This window comes from Python bivittatus, unplaced genomic scaffold (assembly GCF_059951505.1).
Source record: "Python bivittatus isolate LINGU-HERP-01145 unplaced genomic scaffold, Pbiv_v1 ctg000080_np1212, whole genome shotgun sequence".
Taxonomy (NCBI): domain Eukaryota; kingdom Metazoa; phylum Chordata; class Lepidosauria; order Squamata; family Pythonidae; genus Python; species Python bivittatus.
The window spans coordinates 70,421,875-70,444,793 of NW_028277035.1; the positions used below are offsets into that span (position 1 = coordinate 70,421,875).

Consider the following 22,919-nt stretch of genomic DNA (forward strand, 5'->3'; position numbering starts at 1 on the left):
CTGCAATGACAATAAACATGTGTGTGCCATGTTTATATACAAATAATTAACTTAAAATTAATTAATTAATGGACAGATGTCCATTATTGGACATTGATGGCTATTAATGAGAAACAGACTTGTGGTCTTCCCCCCAATTTCCTCTGGCTTCTTTGCCCTGCAAGGGCAATCAATTGCCCTGCAATGACAATAAACATGTGTGTGCCATGTTTATATACAAATAATTAACTTAAAATTAATTAATTAATGGACAGATGTAAATGGACTCTCATGAATAGAAAAAGATCAAATTGTATAATAAGAATTCTTGACCAACTGATATACAGTAAGTATGTATTATGTTGGGGATCATCCAAAATTACAGCCATATGGACAGAATGAAGCTGGCTCTCCTGCTTGTCCCCAGCAACTGCAGCTAAGAATGGTGCCCCTGACTTTGCAAGTTCAGTTCATGCTATCGTGGCTGATCATACTCTACCTACCCTGAACAGCTGCTTTCAGAGGGTTCACCATTGTAAGCAACTTTCGGGGGAATTGGGAAGGGAACTTTTTAGCACCTTGCCTTTCAAGGTTGGCTAAGAAGACCCATCCAGCGTTCTACCTCTGACGACGGGTACAGTCGAAATTAAGCCGGGATCCCTGGTATTCTGGAAGTGAGTTGAAGGTAGGAGTCCTACAGCCTCACCCTCTCCAGGCTGAGCGATGGTCCACGGTTTATAGTGGTTGACTCCAGCCTCCCTTGACCTGTCGTGGCGACAACTCCTGGGCATTAATCGGCTATGCGGGCAGGCATTTCTGCGAGGTGCCCTCCCGAGCCACCTGGGCGGAGCCCGCTGGGGACGGCGGAGGAAAGTTAAGGTGACATCGATTGTCAGACATGGGGAGGACGCCGTTAAGAGCTGCCGCGCCCTCCCTTGCAGAGCGCACACGCGCAGCCCCAGCAGCGGCGAACTCTTTGCTAGGAGGGAACGCGAACCCAAGTTCTTACGCGAAAGAGGCCCCCGTCCGGGTGCCTATTATTATTATTATTATTATTATTATTATTATTATTATTATTATTAATTTGCTTTATCATTGTCATCATCATTGTCATTATTTTAATTTGCTAAAGACGAGACAAGAAGAGCCCCAGACAGCGCGACCTCGGAACGCCGGAAAGAAGGTCTCCCGCTGACGTCTGCAAGCCCCGCCTCCCCCTCTCCGCGGCACGATTGCGTCTCTCCTTCGCCGTCTGCCCCTCGCGGCCCTGCCAGCGTGCGGAGCCGCGTGAGGGGGCGGGGCGGAGCGCGGAGGGGAACGTGGGTGGCGGCAGCAGCAGCGCTGCCGGATGTGTGGCGCCCCCAGTGAGGGCGCGGGGATGCGGGAGCCTCGCGCTCCTCCTTCGTTCCGAGCGTTGGTCTGGTCCCGCCCTCTCTCGGGCGGTGATGCGTCCCCGGGGACGGCGACCTCGGTCTACGCTCAGCCCCGCCTGTGGCGAGGCGGCTCCCGTCTGGGGCGACTGAGGGCTTCCGAGAAGGCCGGAAGGGAGAGGCTGTCGCGGCGGCGGCAGTTCTGCTTCTCGGGGCATCCGCGGTTGGATCGATACGTGTGCGAATGAAACACGGCCTTCCGCGCGTCCCGGTTCGTCGATAGATTCGGCCCGGGGAAGGGTGAGAGCGGTGCCTGGAGTGCCCCGTCCCCCCAGGACGGGGGGGGGGGTAGACTGCGAGGCCCTCGCGCTCATCGCGGCGAGCCCTTTTTCTACCCACGCCTTAGAAGAGACCTTGGGAAATCCTCCGCGTTGCCCGACGCCCGCTGCTCTTGCCCTTTCTAGCCTGGACGGGCTCCCCCTTCCCCACGTCTGGCCGGCTTGGTTCCTGCTCTGCGCCCTTGGATGCCTGTCTGGGTTGGCTCCGTTTGACGCACCTCCGTGGTGCCTCCCCGCCTTTCCCGAGTAAAGTCTCTCCCGCCTCCCCTCCAACCCCCTTTCCTCCCGCTGCCAGTTTCTTCGTCGCTCCAGACCGCCTGGGGAATTTTCCAAACGTTAAAACACCCCCCCCCAATAATACTGATAAATTGCTTTGGGGAAGAGGAGAGGGAAAAATGTCTGCGCCGCCCGAGCCTGCCGGTGTCTCTTGAGCGTGGGCGGCGGCGATGTGACGCCTTTGCAGGTGCTTCAGTCGCCCTTGTTCGTGGGCGGATCTCCAGTGACAAGGAAATCATTAATTCTGGCACATAAGCTTTTCCTCGGAAAGTGAAGGTATACAGATCGTTTAAGAAAGGGCAGGACAGGCATGCCTAAACCAGTGCCCTTCAGGGTCAGATTTTTTTCTAGTTAGCAACATTTCTGGCTTGTTCTAGAAATAAACTTAAAACAAATGGAGTGCAAATTCTCTCTGCTTTGCCACTGTACTAGCAATTCATCATCCTGGGCATTTTGCTTGTATTTATTACACAGAATATTGGTAGACCAAGTCAAAGAGGCGTAGAACAGCTCTTCCTGTTCTGTAGAGAACAGCCTGAAACCTTTGACAAGTCCACAGTTGTAGATGCAGGAAACGGCTCTCGTTCTCACTCAAGAACAAAAACCGATGCATCGTGGAATAGTCTTTGATTCAGAGGGTTCCATTTAGCTGTCGGGTATATCTGGCCTTCATATACGTTACTACCATGGTTTAAACATCTGTGCTTATGCTAATACATGTTTTGATAATTATATTTATATGCCATCTTTTCTCCAGCAGCTTAACGATCATCCCTACAGCTTTTATCCACACCAGTTGTGTGAGATTGTTGGACTGAGAGTAGGCACTGATCCAAGAGTTCCATAGTCAAGTATGGTAAGCTGGGGCTCCTCTGTCTTAGTAGATGACAACTGCTATATCTTTCTGGCTCTCTGCACCAGCTTATGATGCAGGAAATTCCATAAAACATTTTTTTTTTTTACTTTTGCTGTTATCAGTCAGATTTCATTAGATGATCCTGAATTGTAAATTCCAGGGCAGTCCCTATTGCAGCAAGGTACTTTTGCAGAAGGAGAAGGGAAACTTACCTTTTTAAAACAGTCTTAACATTTCAAAGGCTTTTGCTATTGTCTCTATGGAAGGTTCCATAACCCCTTGAATTTCTGGCTACATTTTTCTTAATTCCACAATGTTCTTTTTGAGATGAGGAAACAAAATATGAATTTAATTTTTTTTTCATATAAATGTACCAAGACGGACAATCTTTTGTAAAAATATTTATTTTAATTCTCTGGCAGATAATGCTCTGCTAGGGATAATTAAAAATTGATTGGGTATTTTGCAGTTTGACAAACAATAAAAATGAAAAAGCAGTGGCATAATATGAAAGAAGGCTCATTCCTGGACACACACAATGACTAAATTCATTAATATGAATTTATTAATATGCGTGAAAGATATTTTGAAAATCAAGGTGCTGTTTATCATCTGTAAAGCCCTACATGGCATAGGGTCTGGCTATTTGAAGGACTCTCTGTCTCATAGTGTCTCCCAGTCCTGTTCAATCCAACAGAGTTGCATCCCATCAATTAAACAGTGCCACATTACTGGAGATGCAGGAAATGAGCCTTTTCTGTTGTGATGCCTGCCCTTTGGAACAACATTCACCCAGAGATCTATGTGTGGCCCCTACTCTGGCCTCATTCAAGCAATCCTTTAAGGCTTGGCTCTTCTCCCAGCCCTTCAGTTAGGTTGGGTTGTGGGTCCCATGTGGGAATGTTGAATGCTGACAGAGTGCTGGTTTTTATCTTTTCATTTTCTTTTTACTTATTTTTATTGTTGCTGTTAATTTCTTTTTAATGTTGTACACTGCCCAGATTTGGACAGCCTTACAAGTTTGACAAATAAATAAATTCTGGATACAACTTTATTTTTCAGCAACACAATATTGTTTGACCACTGGAAAAATGAGAACAGGTTAGTATCTCTCTAGGTACATGAATGGTCCTGTCCACTATCCACATATTGGGTACTGCCAAGTCCTTGATAAATGTTTTGTCTGTGGCATGGCTAGAGTTAGATACATAGAATATATCAAGCTCAAAGTGGTCTATGTTGAATTGCTGTGCACAATCCAAGGAATGCATATTGTTGATCCCAGCTGCTGGCCAAATGATAGCTTATTTCAAGTATCCTTTTTCAGGAAAAAATATGAAGCAGCATTCAAATTCTGGTGTTAGCTGCCGTACTGATTTCCAAGATGTTTCAGCCTGTCTTTTGACCAAAGTATAGCATTGTGATTATGACTGATCAATGTACCAAGAATATGTGAGGAAGGCTTTTCTACAGCTGTGGAATTTGAGAATTTAGAGTCCAAATATAGACATTTTCCTAAATGGCTGGAAGAACCTAGAAGAGAAGATACACAGTACTATACAGTATACGGAATGTACCTCTAATGAGATGTTTACTTTTTAGTTGACTTTGGAACAAGGCAAAAGTAAAACAAAACATAAAATGATGAACAACTTTTATCATTTAGATTTAGAGCTACTGCTCACTGATTAGCAAATGCAGCTACTTAATAATTTTATTAGGTTTACAGATAATAAGGCACTAGTCAGAACCTATTATTAGGGTATAGATTGAAGTAATGTGGTTGTAGAAGAATGTTTTACCACCACCCTATAATAAATGGTAGATATATATGTGTGTGTGTGTGTATGTAAGAAAGAATGGATTCCATGTCTGAAAAGGCAGAAAACTCCTGATGGATATGCATGGAAATTGTGCTCTCACCCTTCCCCCAGTGTGTGTAATTTCCTCTGACTGAAAAGACTAGTAGAAAGATCTGCATTTTATGCGAGGGTGAATTTATGCTGGTGAACTGTGGAATCAGCCTACGTGGCAAGAGTGCACATAGTTACTTTATACCAATATTTAATCTGGATTACAAATTTAAAAACAGTACAGTACTGTAACAAAAGTGCAAACAGCAGCACAATTGTTCTTTTTTAAATTATCACTGTACACTGAAAGCCTACAGTATGTTTTCAAAGGAGGATAAATACAGGAAGAAGTGTGCCTTGATAGTTATCCACTAGGAGATGTTTCCGACTTAGCATCAGCCAAAGCACTGCTTGAATTCTGCTTTCCATAGTGATACCATGGTGATACCATGCAATCAATATAGTATATAAATAAATTAAATAAAAATATAAAACAAAATAATAATCAGTGATAAAAAAAAATCACACAATAAAATTAAGCCCAATTCAGCAGTAAAAATGATGCCACGCAATGGTCTGTTAATTTTAATTCTTAAAATCCCAGCATTTTGTTAAAAGATAAACAATTTCAGCCTTGACTCTTCAAATGATGTCATTGGATGGGTTCCTGTGGCCCATGTCAGGAGCATAGGCAACCATGGGATGGGGGTAGGCAAGTGACAAAATGTATGATGTAATGTCATGTCACAAACCTGTTGACTTACGTTTTCATGTCCAACATTGGGATGCCAGTTCAAATGGTGGGCTTTGCATTATGACATTATAATTCATGTTTTGCCTCCAGTCAAGAGGCTAGGTTTGGTCCCCAGCCGTCAAATGTCCACTCTGACTTGTCAGGAATATTAAATATTGGCATATGGACAATTAGAATATTGATTTCTCTGAAACACAATCTGATATCCAATGCAATCCTTTTGCCTAGAAATATTACTGAGTTGGCTGGGATTCATTCTGTAGTAGAGCTGTGCAGTGCTTTGGATCTGAAGGCCAAAGAGTGTTTTAGAGTCTATGGGAGTCCTCATGGAGGACCTGTCTGGAGCACTTTAAAGCATCTGGGCCTTTTCCTGGTGTTTTGTGTCTGTCCTTTGCAGTACAGTCCTGGGACAGGTTGGGTTTGGTTTAAGGAGTTACAAACAGATGCTACCCGAAGCACCTTTTTGCCTTTGAATCTAAAGCACTGCTTAACCCTATTCTAAGTTACTAGAAGTGAAGTGTTGATTTGGTAAAAGTTGTGTTAGTCAGACCTTACCGACGGATGTAAGATTGTCACATGATAAGTTGAAAGAAATATAGGTTATAATAGATCAAATCATTTCAGAAAAGTACCATTTCAGAAAAGGCAGAAAAGTTCAAGGAGATTTATGTAAGTTTAGAAAAAACACACCCTCTTGGATTGCTTGGCAGGAATGGACTTGGGAGGCACCGATTTCATTATGGTTCCACCTTTTGTTCGGCTTTAGAAGGTGATACTGAGGAACCTGTCTTCCTTTTGTTTTCTGTAGTATTTAACAGGAAAAGCTCATTAGGGGATTTGGAGTGTGTTATCAATATGTAGATGATACATTGCAGCAGAGGAACACAAACACAACTGCCAGACCTCTTCCTAGCACCTCCACCCTCCTACCCCCTCTGACTTAAGTTCTACCACATCTGGAAGTAGCTGTTACCCAGGTGAAAGAGTTCTAGTTGGGACAGGTAGTTGGGTTGCCACTGCTTGTTCTTGAATGGAGAAATGTTCCCTCTTTACCTGGAATCTGGAAATTCCCTTTCCTCAGGAGTAAGGTTATAAATAAAGGGTTCATTTCTCATGCTTTTGCCTATATATTTCTTGCCAGCATTAAATAACTGGTTCCAGTTTTTCCCAGGGCTTTGGATTGAGGGCCTAAGTCCCCATTCAGCTAGTAAATATGCTCATGTAGTCCTTTTCAGGACCTCCAGCTCACTCAGATGGGTTTGTGTGTATATTTCTCCTTCTCCCAGCATGAATCACACACCCACTTCTCAGTGAAGGAAGCAGTGGCTTTAGTCATCAGCTGGCCCTGCAGAACCATACATTTATTACACAAACAACTCTGTTTATCTTTTTCATCCCTCATCAGGAAGCTGCTGATGTATGAAATCAATGTCTGATGTTAGTAATGGGTTGGATGAAGAATAATAAACTAAAATTTATCCAGAAAAAAACAAGAGTGTTCCTAATCCAAAATCAGATGGAATTACAAAATAGGATTTCATCCTGTTTGGGATGGGGTAGTAGCCACTTGAAAAACCAGGTAAATGCTTCTGAATTTAACTTTGCACCTAGATGTTCAGATGGTATTACCTACAGACTGACTATTCTGATAGTTACATCCAGATTTTTGATTGATATGATTTTCTCTACATGAAGTCACTTTAGAAGAGTGAGATCCACAAGCTCATCCAGAGTCCCTTTTCTCTGTCCTAATAGTCTCAGATGCAAATTTGGTTAAGACATTTGTTTTTGGTCAGCTGGCAATTTAACCTTTATTCAAACAATTATAGCATACATCTTTTCTTTCATGCTAGTTCCCTAATTTATATTTCCCTTTCAAGTCTTCTACTTCAGAAACTAAACAAGGTTAGGCCTGGTTAGTGCTTGGATGAAGTTTACCAGGCAATAACAGGGCTGTAGGCTTTGCTGGGAAGGCAGAAAAAGAAAAAAAAATCCCCAAAGAAGGCGATGGCAAACCACTTCTACACCGTTGCCAAGAAAACTGCATGGATATGTCCACTAAGTCATTAGGAGGTAAGCTCAACTTAAACTTTTATTAAAGCAAAGTTTTTGCACTTGCATATTTACTCTCCACAACTAAAAGCCATTTTGAAGTATATGTTTTGGATTGCTGTCATGATTTTGGGAAACAAAATGAACCTCTCAGTGAATTTTCAACTTCTATGAGAGATTTATAAAGCCATGAACATATGAAGAAAAAGTGGAGAGATAGTTTTTGTTAGTCTCATAATAGTAACATACATCCCTTAAATTGATAAACAGTGTAATCAGTACAGGAAAAAGAGTATTTACTGATAAACTGTAATGGGTAAATTCACAGCAGAGAATAAGATGAGGCAGACTGATTTAAAAGCAGATTAAAAACAACTGATAGTTTTATTATGGCAAAATAAGAATATATGAATAATTATGCTGGATTTGGCAAGTTTGACAACTAGATGCTTCTGGGGAGCTTTGAAGCAGGAGGTGAGGGCATACCATTGTTTGCTTGCAACTGTGGTTCGGAGGCATGCTGATCCCAACTGGGATTGTTCTTCAGACTAATGGCCATGTTGGACCTGTCTCTCATGAACATATGCAACCTTGTTTTAAAGCCATTCAAGTTAGTGGTCATCACATCTTGCAGTAATAAACTCCACAGATAAATTAATGCATGGTGTGAAGAAATGCTCCCTTTTCCCTGCTTTTTTGCCCCAATGTATACCGTTTTACACTTAACTAAAGATGAATTACATTTGTTGTTTCATTTACCTTTTAAACTGGATACTGAAAACTTCCGGAGTTTTCCCCAATCCCTTTAGTTTTTTACTACTCTGAGTAGTTTGGTATCATGCAAGATTGCCAGCTCTCTGTTTACCCCTAAGATAATTTCTCCAATTTTTTTATTGACCTCATTTACTGACAATTATTAATTTAGCTAGATACCTTCAGCTCTTGATACAGTCTATGTTACATTACAAAATGTATAGATTTATTGTCAGGAGACATATTTATATCTCAAGCCCATAAGGGTGGACTAGTTCTGCTTTGTCTATATTTTTAAGAATTGGGAAGTTTGTCAATGCAGAACCTAGAAAAGGGATGTCAGAATATAAGTTACCCTCATTTAAGTTAATTATAACTTGAAGACAGAAAATGAGAACATGTTAAACTTGAATTTGTTAAATCCTTATAGAGTAGTAATAAAAACTGTTTTATGAGAAATGGAATAAAATACTTGGATGTGAAGTTTCAGAATCTATTTGGCAATATGTTTGTACCAAAGTGCCTGGAATTTGTGTAATTTTAAAATAAAATAAAAGTAAGATTTTTTTCCCACTGGTATTTGGGAAGAATTATATTTCCATGACAGAGCAATGCTGAAAGGCTTCAGGTTCAGTTCCTGACAAGAAAGACTGCCAGACCCCCTATTCAGACACACAGGTATTACTAAGTGAGTTGGACAAATACTCCAACCAGGTAAAAGGTCCATTCCAGTATTTCTGTATAAATTGATAGTGTTCCTGTATATTTTTAAAAGCCACATTTAGAAAACATTAGTAATAATAAGAATTTGAAATAATTTAAACCAAGTGTGAATTTCACATACACCGTTTTTGGATAATGGTAATATTGGGAGTATCAGTGAATACTGGAAATAAATGTAGCATAACAGTTAGGACAGAAAGTTAGTTGCTTGTACAAGTTGAACTTCATGTTGAGAGATCCAGCAGGTTAGAGGTTACCTTTTTTTCAGGGTACTCTCTTCCATTGTCCTTTCTCCCCCAAAGTTTCATTCCTGATGTATTCAACTTGATTTTTAGGTTTTCACCTGGTCATTACATGCATTGGTATTCCTGCTGCAGATGGTAGTCGAGTCCTTGGGGTTTGTGTATAGGTGTGATAAAAATTCCAACCCTGGCTTGCTAAGACTTCTCTCCCATGCGTGAATGGGGTATGGGAATGCTTATTATAGAACTAAGTTTATTTATTAATAGAGTTATGTCCAGCCTTTTGCTCAGGAGGTCATGGAAACATCTGTAGCGCTTCCACCTCCTATTTTTTTCTCCCCAAAAACCACCCTGTGAGGTGGGTTAGGCTGAGAGAGAGAGACAGGTCAAAAATTACCCCATGAGCTTCTGTGGCTGAGGGCGGCCTGGAACCTGGGTCTCCCGACCTTAAGCACTGCGCCATTCTCCACACTGTGTTCTTCTGTTCTTGTTGCAGATTGTTGGCGCTAACCCACAGGATCCCATCAGAAACCAACTATGCAAACTCCACTTTTGGAAAAAATTAAATCCCATCTGTTTTGCAGGGGAGCTGGCATTGTAAAGAAAGTCTTTCAGTCCTTTGTACTGCTGCCTCAACTCTGCATAGACACTTATTTTTATTCTGATTGTAATGTTATATACAGTAAAATCTCAAAGAGGAGCACATGAGGCAGAGGAGCAGCCTTGCAGTAGAGTGGGGAGCTGAGAGAGAAGGCAGCTGTTAGAAGGAAGTATGCAGAGGAGGCATGAATAAGAAAGAAGAACTGGGGAAGGTTAAATGGAGGGCAAGACTTGATTAAAAGGTCATAGGAGACATGGAGCAGAGAGTAGAAGAGACTAAAAGGTCAGGGGAGTTCATATGCTAAAAGTAGGAGGCAAGAGGGGGAAAAAACCCAATTGACAGACCAGCTGGCATTGTGAAATGATTCCATCTTTCCCTCTTTAGCAGAATCTTCTGTTTGTGTGTGTGTGTGTGTGTGCGCACACACAGTAATTCGAAAGATGGTGTGAAAACATGAAAATGTTAAAAGTGGAAGACAGTGATATCTGGATCCCCCTTAAATTTCCATGAAAGAGACATAATATAATTGAACAATAAAAGCCTTGCTGGAAACACTCACTATAGCCTTTGGCACGTGCGAAGTTATGTATTGTTAATGAAAAATTTCAAATGTAGTGATTATATTGTTATATTTATGCAATTGAAATGAGATTTGGTCCCCCTCCCCCCAATTCATCTAATCTCTAAAATGATGCAACTAAGAGATGCAAGTACCAGAGTACATAAAGACATAGTAATCTTGAGATACAATGGCAGTGTTTCTGCAACATCTGCCATTCTATCCATTGCTAAAGTTGATTCAATGATCCTGCTGGTTAGAAAGATCTCACTCCATTTATGTCTCTCTTCAAGTTGTGCACTTTGTGGAAGAGGTTGATCATTTTGATAAGAGTTACCATTCTTCACCCAAGGTATGCATGTAGTAGAGGTGTGCATGGGATTGGAGTAAATATTGAGTTGAATTAAACTGCTTCAGACCAAATAATTGTGCATTCTGATGTGGCCAGTACCAAATGAAGGCAATTATGATGCTTTTATGTGTGAGTCAGAGCTTTGGACCACTGCATAAAATTTAAGAAGTCTGATATTTTTAGTTTTTGCTCTGCATTAAACTAGAGGATAAAGTTATAGTGGAGGAGTGGACTTACCTTTTAATCAAAAGACATTGTTCATTAGGGATCTCATTAATCATAGCCTTTTGTGGGAGTACCACTGAGTGTTGCTTTAACCTCTGCGTGAAAATATATTCTGTGCCCAAATTTTTAAAAATGCAGCCACTTTCCAATAATAATAAAATAATAATAATTTAAAGGAGCAAAGTCATTAAATCTTCTCTCTCACACACACACACACACACACACATAAAATTTTGATTATAATAGTAAAATCTAATACAAACTGAAGAGAAAGAAAAGGTGCAAGGAGAAAAAGAAATGAAAGAAGAAAAAAGAATATAATAAAGAGAAAAGAAATATATAAAGAACCTTCATCGCAAGTATAAACAAATTTAGTGACTCTTCACCCACTCTAATGTTACAATTACCTCTTCATCCCATATCCCATCCCTTATCTATAGAGAAATCCAGAAAGCATCAACTTTTCAGTCCTGGTGTCAGCAGAAAGTCCATAAAGGGTTGCCAGAAGTAACAACATAGCTTGTTCTAATCTCAATCAAATAAGCCAACTTTATATTCCTTTTCCTTCTAACAGTCCTAATCCTTAGTTCATTCAAATATTGTTGTAGGATATGATTTCTCTTCATTTCTTCTTTGTCCCATCTCTCAGAGTTCTTCAAGGCTTTAACAAGCCTGTGTTGTAAATCCAATAGGAAAAAATTGTCCAGGTCACTCTTTTAGTTTATCATTTGTATTTCCCTTTTGAATTTTAAAACATCGGCCAATTTCTTTTGTAGATCCAGTGAAACATCCTTTTCTGAGTCATTCCTGTCAGTTATAAATCTACTTTCAATACCATCTCTATCTTGTCAGATAAAATTTCTTCTACATCTGTTATTTCTTCAATAACTTCTTTTGGACATAGTCTATCTATAGAAGCAGACATCATTACTGATGTTGATATTGTGGCTACTAATCTAATTTCTGACTCCATTCTTCTAAAGTCTCCTTCAGTATTTTCATTATTATAATGTTTCGTATATTATAGGCTTCTATTTCTTTTCCTGTACCTAAAATCTTTAGCCCCTCTAGTGTCCAGTTTTTAAATTATGAAATTGCTTATCTCTGTTATGTCTTACAAAAACCAAAACAGATCTATTTCCCTAATTAATTATATGAATTATGTGACGTAAGTGATGCCGTGACTGCCCTTTCTCGGTGCCTGGAGGCTGTAAGGGTCTGGATGGGGAACAACAGGCTTCAGCTGAACCCTGGTAAGACGGAGTGGCTATGGGTTAATGGCTCCTCTTTATCCGGGACTTTGTAATCTTTGGTGCTCGATGGGGTAGCACTGTCCCAGACAGACCCAGTGCATAATCTGGGGGTCCTCCTAGACTCACGGCTCCTGCTTGAAGAGCAAGTGGCAGCCGTGGCAAGGAGGGCCTTTGCACAACTTTGGGTTGTGCATCAGTTACGCCCTTTCCTGGATCGGGATGCCCTTTGAACAGTCACTCATGCCCTTGTTATCTCCCAGATAGACTACTGCAATGCGCTGTACATGGGGTTAACCTTGAAGAGTATCTGGAAGCTACAGCTGGTCCAGAATGCAGCCATGCAGGCTATTTTCGGAGCCCCAAGAAGGGCCCATGTAATACCATTGCTCCGCGAGCTACATTGGGTACCAGTTTGCTTCTGGGTCCAATTCAAGGTGTTGGTTATTACCCTTAAAGCCCTACATGGCATGGGACCAGGTTACCTAAGGGACTGCCTCTCCCCTATGACTTCAACCCATCCCACCCAATCACACAGGGCATGCTTCGGACCCCCTCAGTAAAAGACCTTTGATTAGCGGGGTCCAGAAGGTAGCCTTCTCTGTGGTAGCCCCCGCTCTTTGGAACATTCTGCCCCTGGAGGAGCGATTGGCCCCCTCATTCCTGGCCTTCTGAAGGCCCTGAAGACCTGGCTCTGTCACTTGGCCTGGGATGGGGAGGGAATACTTCAAGCAGGGGAATGGCTAGCCCCATAGTGGCCGGCTGTCCTCAGCCTGATTTTCCATCTCCTTGGATTTTCCTTTTTTAGTACTGTTTTTAAATTTTAGATGTATTATGTATTTTATATATATTTATGGTTTTAATGTTTTTTGTAAGTCGACCAGAGTCCCCCATTGGGGGGAGATGGGCGGTGGAGAAATTTAATTAAATAAAATATTATTGTAAAAGTTTCAATATTCCAAATTTATCTGGACCCTTAGCCCGTTTATAACTTTCTAAGATCAAAATCTTATTTAGCTTTTTACTGTTTATTTCAGATTTTTTACGTTCTTAAGCTTATAACTAATTTTTCTTTTGTTCAGAGTTGGAGATAAACTCACTTGATGAAGACTTTTCCAACTTGTCATTCCACAGGTCTCTAATAGCTTTAAAATGGTTAATAGGCAGTTTCCGAAAGTGATTAGAAAGTTAGAGTTGCAGATATAGAAGGGATTAGCCATCTTGCTCGCAAGAGCAACAAAGACTTTTAAAGGACACTAAAAGTCTCTGTTGCTCTTGCGAGCAAGATGGCTAATCCCTTCATCTTCCAGTGCTCAAATCCATGGAAAACAGCTGTCCTGTGGTCTCCTTAAAAGGAACAGAAGTCTGGAGCACATGTGGGCAATCTCCCATTGTCTCCTTATACGGAGAGGTTCCAAGGAACTGGTCTACTCGCTGATTCCTTAGTCTTTGCTGCTGTCATTGGCTCCACATTCAGTTTGCCGTACCTTCCCCAGAAGTCCTAAATCCTTACATTTTATTTCTCTCACTTTGGCCAAGCTTCAAACTGTTGTGCCTGAATTTTTATGCCATTCTGTTAAAAAATAGAAATGTTATTGATGTTTATTATTGATTATAAATATTAAGTAGCAGAAAAATTCAGCTGAATCTCACTTCTGGTTTAGGCCATAAGTAGAACTGGAAAGCCTCTAATTCAGTTGAAATTGTATCAAGGTTTTTTTCCCCTGAATCATTGAACTAAGCCCAAACAAAATCTGTTTAATATTTTTCTTCTGATGCTTTCCTTCGTTGACACTGGCTTATAAGGACTAGCAGTTAGTTTTAAAAAGACTAACATTTAACTGACCTGCAAGTTGGAGACATTACCTCATTGTCATGAGGTCAATAATAATTGGACTGACTGAGCAATCATGCCCTTTCAAATGACAGACTACTTTGGGGTGGGTTTGGTTTTGATAAACAGTGTTGTGGTAGCTGATATGCAGCCTTGTGAGCTATTTAAACAATGCATCATAACCCTGCATTGGCCAGCTCTGAAGCTACCTCTGCAGACAGATATTTTCGTTTTCACTGAACATATATACTATCTAGTACAACACTACTGTATTTTCCATTCTTGGAATCAAATTATTAATGGATGATAGATTGTAAGAAGATCTTGAGACTAATATTTCATAAAAGTATGCCAAAGCTCACTACTGATCCCTGGTTTGGAATTTTTTTGGTGGAAGGTGCTGGAGAGAAGGGTTGGTGCTGCCTGCTCCCTTCTGGGAGTGGGGAAGGGGTTCCTGGTCACTCTACCTGTCGGGGGTGAGTGATTTTTTCCTCTGGCTACCCAGATGAAGGCTGGGAACCAGGTTTGGTGTGGAGTGTGCATGGTTGAGGTGAGAAATATAGGATGACTGGGCTGCTGAGTGCTGGGTCAGAAAAATCCCTTGTATTTGGACTGGTCAGCTATTTGGAGGATCATGTTATCTGCTTGTATGATTGGACCCTTTGAACTTGGGGAAGAAGGCAAGGGTTGGGGGTTGGTGTGTTGATGGCGGGGGGGAGATGTTAAGCATATGAGATTTCTCTGGACAGGTCTGAGTACAGAGACCCTTCTAAGCCCCAGAAAATCTTCCCTACTGTTACGAATAAGTTCTCAAGTATGTGTATGACAGAACAACACCATAACATATTTCAATAGAGACCGAACGAGATGGGAACAGAAACTGAAGAGTGAGCCTCTCTCAGCCCACTACAGGCTCCACATATGAATATGCTGTATACCTTCATCTATGTTGGGGTCTCCAACTCAAGTTGGCATGACCAGTTTGTTAGTCCAAGAACCTAATACTCTGCAACTTGGCAGGATTTATCCTCTCAGAAGAGGCCTGACTGTTTCTGATTCTGCCAAGAAATAAAAAAAAGGATATTGGCACTTCTGAAAGGGAAAAAAAAGTTTTATCTTCAATTTAGTATATGTCATGCTATAATTCCTTCAAATTTAAGTATATTTCAGATTACTTTTAATGGAAAGCATATTAACATTGATCAAATAAATACATCCTATTAACCAGGAACAGATCAGGAAGTGATGAGCATTGTGCCACACCGAAGGGTATCCTGGCCCAAACTGTCCACCATCTGAAGAAAAATAGAAGAAGAGAAAATATCTTGATAGCTCTTCAGTTGCCTCTTCTGTTTCTTGCAAGAACTAGAGCTTTATGGAATCTTAGTCGAAGGAAGAAATTAAGCAGAACAGAGCATAATAATGTAATGGGAATTAATATTCATAAGGCTGATAAATTTATACATTCTTCTAAAATGTGTAGCCTGAGTAGCTGATGTATCTGAGCATCAGAGGAACCCGTACCACATATATGTTTGTTTCCCACATAAAAATTTGAATGCGGTCCTCCTGTTCACTGAGAAGCACATTGGCAGCCCAGAATTACCTTTATGAAACTATATTGGCATTTCTCTTCTGCCAATTTCTCTTTTGTATACGTTTTATGTGTAAGCTTGGAAGCTTGGAAGGATTGCAAGCGTGGCAGGCAACAGAGGTATGTGGCTGACAGGGCGCCTTAACTGATGGGAAGATATTCATTAGCATAGATTTCCCTAGTCTTATTCAGACATGACATGCAGATTTCCCTTTTTGATAGAGGATAACAGTAATTCTGAGAGGCACCCACCCACAAAAGCCACAGACATGATGCTTTACTCAAATCGTTACCCACAGCTTTGCAATGCAAAACTGGTGGAATTTTTGGTACTTTCTGTTTACAGCAAAACTATTTTACAGGGGTTTTCCAGCATCACAGATAATTGTACAGCTGGGGTTGGTGGGTGTAACTAGAGGTAATTTTGTTCTGGTAATGTTTGATGCTCAGTCATCCAACATTTTAACCTGAAGGAAATCTGAACATGAGTTCAGATAGCAATGCCATCTACTTGTTATAACCAACGCTGTCTCTTTTGGGTCCACAGTGAATGGACACTGCCAGAAAAAGGGATCAGCAAGGATGGGCTTTTGATTCACAGTCACTCTTACAGGCAATTGCAGAGACACTTAAGCTACTGGGCAAACTGTAGATGTTTTGTAGATTTGAAATGCTAGATACACTCCCAGATAGCAATGTCTGAAATTCCTCCTCCATTCACTCAAAAGCATCTTATATGCAAATAGTAAGAAACCGTTTGGAATAATTTATAATGTTTGTTGCATACAAACAGAAGCAACCTAAGAAAAATAAAACCCAGCTCAATAAAGCTGGAGTATGTCAATAAAGATTATTCTTTTTCTTAATCTGTTCACACACCTGCAATGTATACAAAGGTTTGTACTAATTACGTCTACAGAATTACAGTACACTAAGCAATACAGCATATGAGCTAGGTATTTCATCAAAAAGATACAGTTAATTTAAACAGCAGATATATCTATTTTAAAATATAAATCGTAAGTGACAGATGGCAGACGAAGGCTTTTACTATTGCAAGCATGATACGCTGAATAGATGGGAATTTTTAGAATAAAACTTAATCCTTTACAAGACTACTTGGGAGTCAGTCACATTGGATACCACTGAGATACATTTAAAGGAAAATAGATTGGAGTGTGACTAAAACATTTGAGAGGAATAAAGTTTATATTCCAGGAGGATCTACATGTAAACAAAAGATGTGCCTGTCAAGATTTATTACTGTAATTTATATGCCCTTCTATTTCCAGAGACACTAAGCAGCTTATAGGATCATTATCAGAAGATTAATAAAAACTAATGAATACAGTTATAACCTGTCTGATGCCACACATTGAGGCAACATGATCTTCCTCATGCCCAAATGCCTTTTTGAAGAGGTGTGTTTTTATTATATTTTTTGTGTGCCTTTGAGTCAGCGTTGACTCCTGGCAACTGCCTGGACAAGCCCCTGCAGTTTTCTTGGCAAGATTTCGGAAGTGGATTGCCATTGCCTCCTTCCTAGGGCTGAGAAGGAGCGACTGGCCCAAAGTCACCCAGCTGGCTTTGTGCCTAAGACGGGACTAGAACTCGTTCTGGTTTCTAGGGCAAGTTGTCAAAGGAGAGGGAGCATCACTGAGAAGTCTTAGGTCTGGGACCTCTGAAGAAGGCATTTCCTTGGTTGTGGGACTCTTAGCCAGACATATCTCCCAGATCTTACTGGGAGATTCACTTTGGAGAAGGTGGTCATGGACATATCTAGGCCCTGAATCATATAGGACTTTAAAAGTGACCACCAGCAAGTAGCATTGCACCTAGAAGTTAACAGGTAGACAATGCAGCTCCTGCAGGAAATGGGCAAATCCTGATGCACTGATAACTACTTGGTCCTCTGCAACCTTGGTCTGGTTGCACCAGCTGAAACTTCCAGATGGTCTTCAAGAGCAGACTCATGCAGCATGTAACTAAGTATCATCAGCATATTGATGCTACCTCACCCCATGCTGGTGAATGATCTTTCCTAGCAGATTCATGTAAATGTTAGGACAGTAGGGGAAGAAAACCAAGCCCACTCTGTAATGGAGTGTCCAAAGGCTTGACCTCTCTCTGTCCACCACCACTGACTAGAACTGGGTGCTCAGGGAGGTGAACAATTAAAGAACAGTACCTTCCCCCACTTCTAACCTTTGCAGTTGGTGCAAGAGGATGCTATGGTCAGTGGTACTGAAGGCAGGTGAGAGGTCCAGCAGGAGAAGGATAATCACACTCCTTCCATTCTAGCCCTGAAATACCAAGGTAGTTCCATATCCAGGCCTGGATCCTGATTGAGAAGGGTCCAGATAATTGTTTTATCCAAGGCCCTCTGCAAGTGTAAATGTAGTCCAACCATCTTCTCAACCATTCTCCCTAAAAAAACACCCATTTTATGCAATTGAGAAAGACAAGAACCTTGTTCATGCTAACTGCCCTTTTGAGATGCTCTGAAGACCTATTTTCCTGCCCAGGAACTGGATCAGGAAGTTTTGTGAGTCCGCCTTGATTTATTGTCTTTCATCATTTGAAATGCTTCTGGCACAATCTGTTTTTTTGTGTGTGTGTTTGTGTGTGTGTGTGTGTGTTCATAGCAAGGCTAAGTATTCATAGTGTGGGCTCACTGTGGCCTCATTTCTGTGCTTTTAGATATTCTAATCAGACTAAATGTGGTGCTGTGGGTATCCAGTCCATATTGAATCTGGAAAGCTTGGGGTGCTTCTAAATGAAGTGGTAACTACCGTTTTTCCTGACACGTGGAATAATTACAATTAAGCTTGATCACTTCCATGATTTCCCATTGCTTGTACCATTTGTTCTCTTATTTTTGCAAATAAATCTGTTAAGGAGGGATAGAATAGGTACACAATGCTTTTTGATTGGTATCACCAGCTCATGAACAGTTTATCTCTTACCCTTTAATTCCCCTTTGCCTTCTCAGTGAGGTATGTGATAGTTTCAAGAGTGAAATGCTACTGAAAGGTTTTTAAAAACATACTGGTATAGGTTAACTTTCTGTCCCAAAGAAATGGGAGTGGGAAAGGAATTTCCCCCAGATGTAGCTAGTCAGCAACTCTTTTCTACTTTTTCCTGTAGTGAGTACAATTAGTATGTGACATCTGACTTTGAAACCAAACATTTTCCTAAGCATATATTCCACTTCTGTTGCTCCTGTTTTCTGTTTTCATATGCAACTGGTAAATTCTGGCTTAATATCACACCTTGCTATAATATTGTGGTATGTATTTTAATGCCTTGACACTAAACATGCTTGTTTATCACTTTCTGATATGAATGCTAGTAATTCTTCCCATGCATGAAAAACCACTGCAGATCAAAGAAGTTTTCAGATTGCTTTTCAAATTTCAGAGGAAGCAACTTTACAGTTTCAGGTACAAGTAAATGACAATGGTTTAAAGGCCCTTTCCCATTACTAAGTTATAGTTTTTCAACATACCCTTGAGTTGGTAGAAAACTATAGTGGCATGAAATGTGCTGCCCCTATTGCTGAGCTCTATCCCACCTCTGTTTGAAGCTACTCCAAGCCCCTGGTTTCCCTCCAAGGTAAAAGGTGACAAAGTCTAACAGATTGTACACACCTTGAGGCTGTCCCTGAACGACATCAGAACAAGGAGGAAAATATCTCCTCACTACTGCTAAAGATTATTTAAACCTGTCTCGCTTATGGGCTAGGGATGAGATGAAGATAAGATTCAGAAAGCATGATGGAAAAAAGGGTGCCACCAGGGCATGTATTGGGTCAGCACATGGCCTAAATGATGCACTTAAGAGGGATAAATGTGAGGTAGTTGTCAGTGCTGCCTTCTCCAACCTGGTGCCCTTCAGATACACTGAACTTTCATGTTAACTTCAATGAATAGTTGACATCCAAAACTTCTAGAGGGCACCAGGTTGAGGAAGAGACTCAGTTTCAGCACGGTCATCAGTGACTTTAAGTCAGTGAACGCCTGTGTTCAAACAATATATTACCTAGTCATTTTAATCATTGTTTTTTTTTAAAAGCTGAGAACACAACCCAAGTTAGTCTTCCAGGTGACTAGTTTGTTTCTCTAACTTTTCAAGCTGCTCTGGTCTCATGGTGGTGCAGATTGCTCTGAGAGTTTTGGCAAAATACAGAAACAGCTGAGGAACAACCTAGATAGCCCCAAACAAAACACATTCTGATCTATGCATCACAGCTACATGTGAAACCAGTAAGCCAGCAAAGCATGGCCTGAAGCTGTGGCTCAACATATAGCAAAGCAAGTCAGAGTTTGTGTGATGTGTGAAGCCAGCTTTTTATTTAAAGTATCTCCTTGTTGTAAGGATGTGAAGAAAAAAGCCCATGTATATTTTCTTTGTCACCCCCAATAAAAAGACCATGACAAACATATAAATGTAATTAATACATATTAGTATATGCAAACCTGAGTTTGTTAAAGCAGGATCTCCTTTTCAGTTCCTATTTCCTACATTAAACTGTATTTTTAGTTCCTTCAAATGTGGTTTGCACTGTTTACTCTTCTTGACCACTTTAGGCTTCTTCTAAAATGCAAAGCTCAATAGCTACTTTATGAAAGGTTATATATTGGTTTTTCCTTACTGGATTTCACATGCAATCTTGTCACTGGAAAGAAAAATCCAAAGCACTATCTTAAAAGCTTAAGTACTCTTCCGATATTCAGAAACACAAAGGACATTGTTGAAGAGAGTAGGATAATTCATATTGAATTGTTGTTTGAAATTATATTGTGACTTTTTTTTTTACAAAGTACCAATCAAAATTCCATTATGCAATTAGGAAGCCAACCACCCACTCTTCCCTGCTGTGAAAATACAGGCCTTCAGTCCACAGCTTTGAGTCACATTCTGGACCAATTTGCTGGAAAAGTGAGGGTTTGCATTAGCACGAGATAACAGGCTTTGAAACTTTTTGCCATGTTTCATTCCATTTACCAAATACGTAAATTCAAGTTGTTATTCAAAGGCAATATCTTTCCTCTTTGTAAAAACTGAAAAAAAAATTGAAAAAACACATTTCCAAAAATAAAACAAAAACAACCTTCAAAAATAAACAGTAAAAAGTACAGCATTTATTTGCTGAGTTTTAATTCATATGTTTTAAGTGCTTATACAGTCACTGTTCGATATATGGCAATCTTATAATATAGATAAAACTGATAGATTTCATTTGAATTGTAGGCTTAGATTGCAGCCTTGTGTTTGGTTACATGGTATTAACCTTTAGTAAGCTCAGTTTAACTAGAATTGAAGTAGAATTGAATAGTTTATACTATTAATTAGTAAGTTGTATTGATATAGTTAGAGGTTGTACATTAATTGTCCTATCAGACGCAGAAGATGGCAACTGTTGCAACAATAATATCTATAATCTATAAAACAAAGCTGTTTTATCCTGTTACCAATTGTTACGCTATAATTAGGATTTATGATTTTAGATAGTCTTTAAAAATATTATGGATTCATTATTTTCCAATTTGGTTTATAGTAACTGGGTAGCACATATCAATATTATAAATAAAAATAAACTTAAAAATTGTTCAGAGTTTTCTTTCCCAAGATCATGCAACTTGGCTTGTGTGTGTTTTCATATGACTGTGGATCGCCCTTCATCAACCTTGGTGCCCTCTAGAAGTACAGTATTCTAGAATTCACTGGGTTTTGAAGAGCACCCAAATTGCAGAAGGCTGATCTACAATCCTCATAGGTTGGAAATTTAAGCACATGTTGTTCTTAGCATTTGTCCTGCGTGGCTGGAGGGACCACTTGTTTCACAGCAAGGCTAATCAATGCATGATACAACAAAGGGTGTTGTTCAGTCAGCTTGTCACAGACCCTGAGGCTGAGAAAGACTGAGAAGTAGTGATTGACTCAAAGTGGACATCCAGCTGGCTTTCATGTCTAAAGAGAACCTGGGTCTCCCCATTCCTAGTCCAGCACTCTAACCAGCACACTATCAGAAATGCAAGTATATGAATACACACACACACACCCTATTTTTATTTGAAGATAACACATTTTTAGAAATCAGTGAGCAATGACAACTGCAGTGATGCTATTGTTGTAATTAATAATCTATTTGGGGGTTGATGGTTTGCTTTGTGAAATCCAACTAGGTAGCCAGCCAGTAGTCAATCTGAAAGAATCAATTCACCTATTCATGCAACGGAAACAGATTTTTTGAGTATCATCAAAAATTCAATTTTGTATTGCAGACTCCATTTTTAAAGACATAGGAAAATTATATTCTTTTGAGAGAGAGACTGGAAACCTTTGCAATAGACAGTACTAAGTAGTTGGTATTCTTGGCAAAAGCTATATTTGAGAAACAGTGAAAAGTTATGAAGAAAGAAAAAAATCCCTCCTATTCTGGCACTTACTCTATTTTGAATTGTCCATAAAATGGATCATAAAGATCTGTAGGCTTGAAAGAAGAAAAAGGTTTTTTTTTTTATTAACAATATCTGATTTATTTTCTGTAAAGAAGTAAAATTTTCTGCTGTGCTACATTATTTGATTCATATGTGGAAGTAAATCTCACTGGATGTGTTAAGATTTATTTCAGGGAAATATATGTAACTCTACAAGTTGCTCTATCTTGCAGGTAATCAGTTAATAAATACACAGATCATTCATTTTGGATTATTAAGCAAACAGGTAATATTTGGGAAAAACAAAGGTTGAAATGAAAAAAGGGGTAGTTTAGGGGGAGGGGAGACCCTCTGTAATAGTCATTTTTGAGTACATGAATGGAAATGAAAGACCAAATGTGCTAATTTGAGAACTGAATATAATTTGATAATAAAAAGTCCACACTCTCACATCATGTTAAATTTATGAAGATGACATAAGAAAATCTTCACTGTTTAAAAATGGGCAGTGAAAAGTATAATATTTTTAACTATTTTTAATTATTTTGTAAACATTTACAATCAGTCCATGAATGACTGGTACAAAAGTTAACTAACTTTATGGAGCTGTTAAGATACTTTGAATGTCCTTATAAATAAATTAGTCTTTGGTTTGCTTCTTAGTTATTGGCATAAACTGAATATGGGTATAATTATCAAAAGCAGAAGTATCAAAAATATGCTCCAGCATTTTTGTTTTAACTATAGCCTTACCATTAACTGAGGAACCCAAATGGCGAAGGAAACTAGTGGCAAAGCTTAACCCAAATCTAAATTATTCTGATAAAATTAATGCAAAGTGTAAGAGGACTCTGTGTTTCGGTTG

General features: G+C 39.8%; 1 long non-coding RNA gene across 5 annotated transcripts in view; it reads left to right on the top strand.

The window, feature by feature from the left end:
• Window positions 1-1,449: 1,449 nt before the first annotated feature.
• Window positions 1,450-22,919, top strand: part of LOC148216737 (uncharacterized) — a 62,197-nt gene continuing 40,727 nt past the window's right edge. For 3 of the 5 annotated variants that reach the window (XR_015794925.1, XR_015794927.1, XR_015794928.1), the window contains exons 1-2: window positions 1,450-2,819; window positions 3,882-3,920. This is a non-coding gene — a long non-coding RNA (uncharacterized LOC148216737). Of the gene's footprint in view, window positions 2,820-3,881; window positions 3,921-7,306; window positions 7,500-22,919 lie in introns of all 5 variants that reach the window. The other 2 variants (XR_015794926.1, XR_015794929.1) reach the window with 1 other exon arrangement.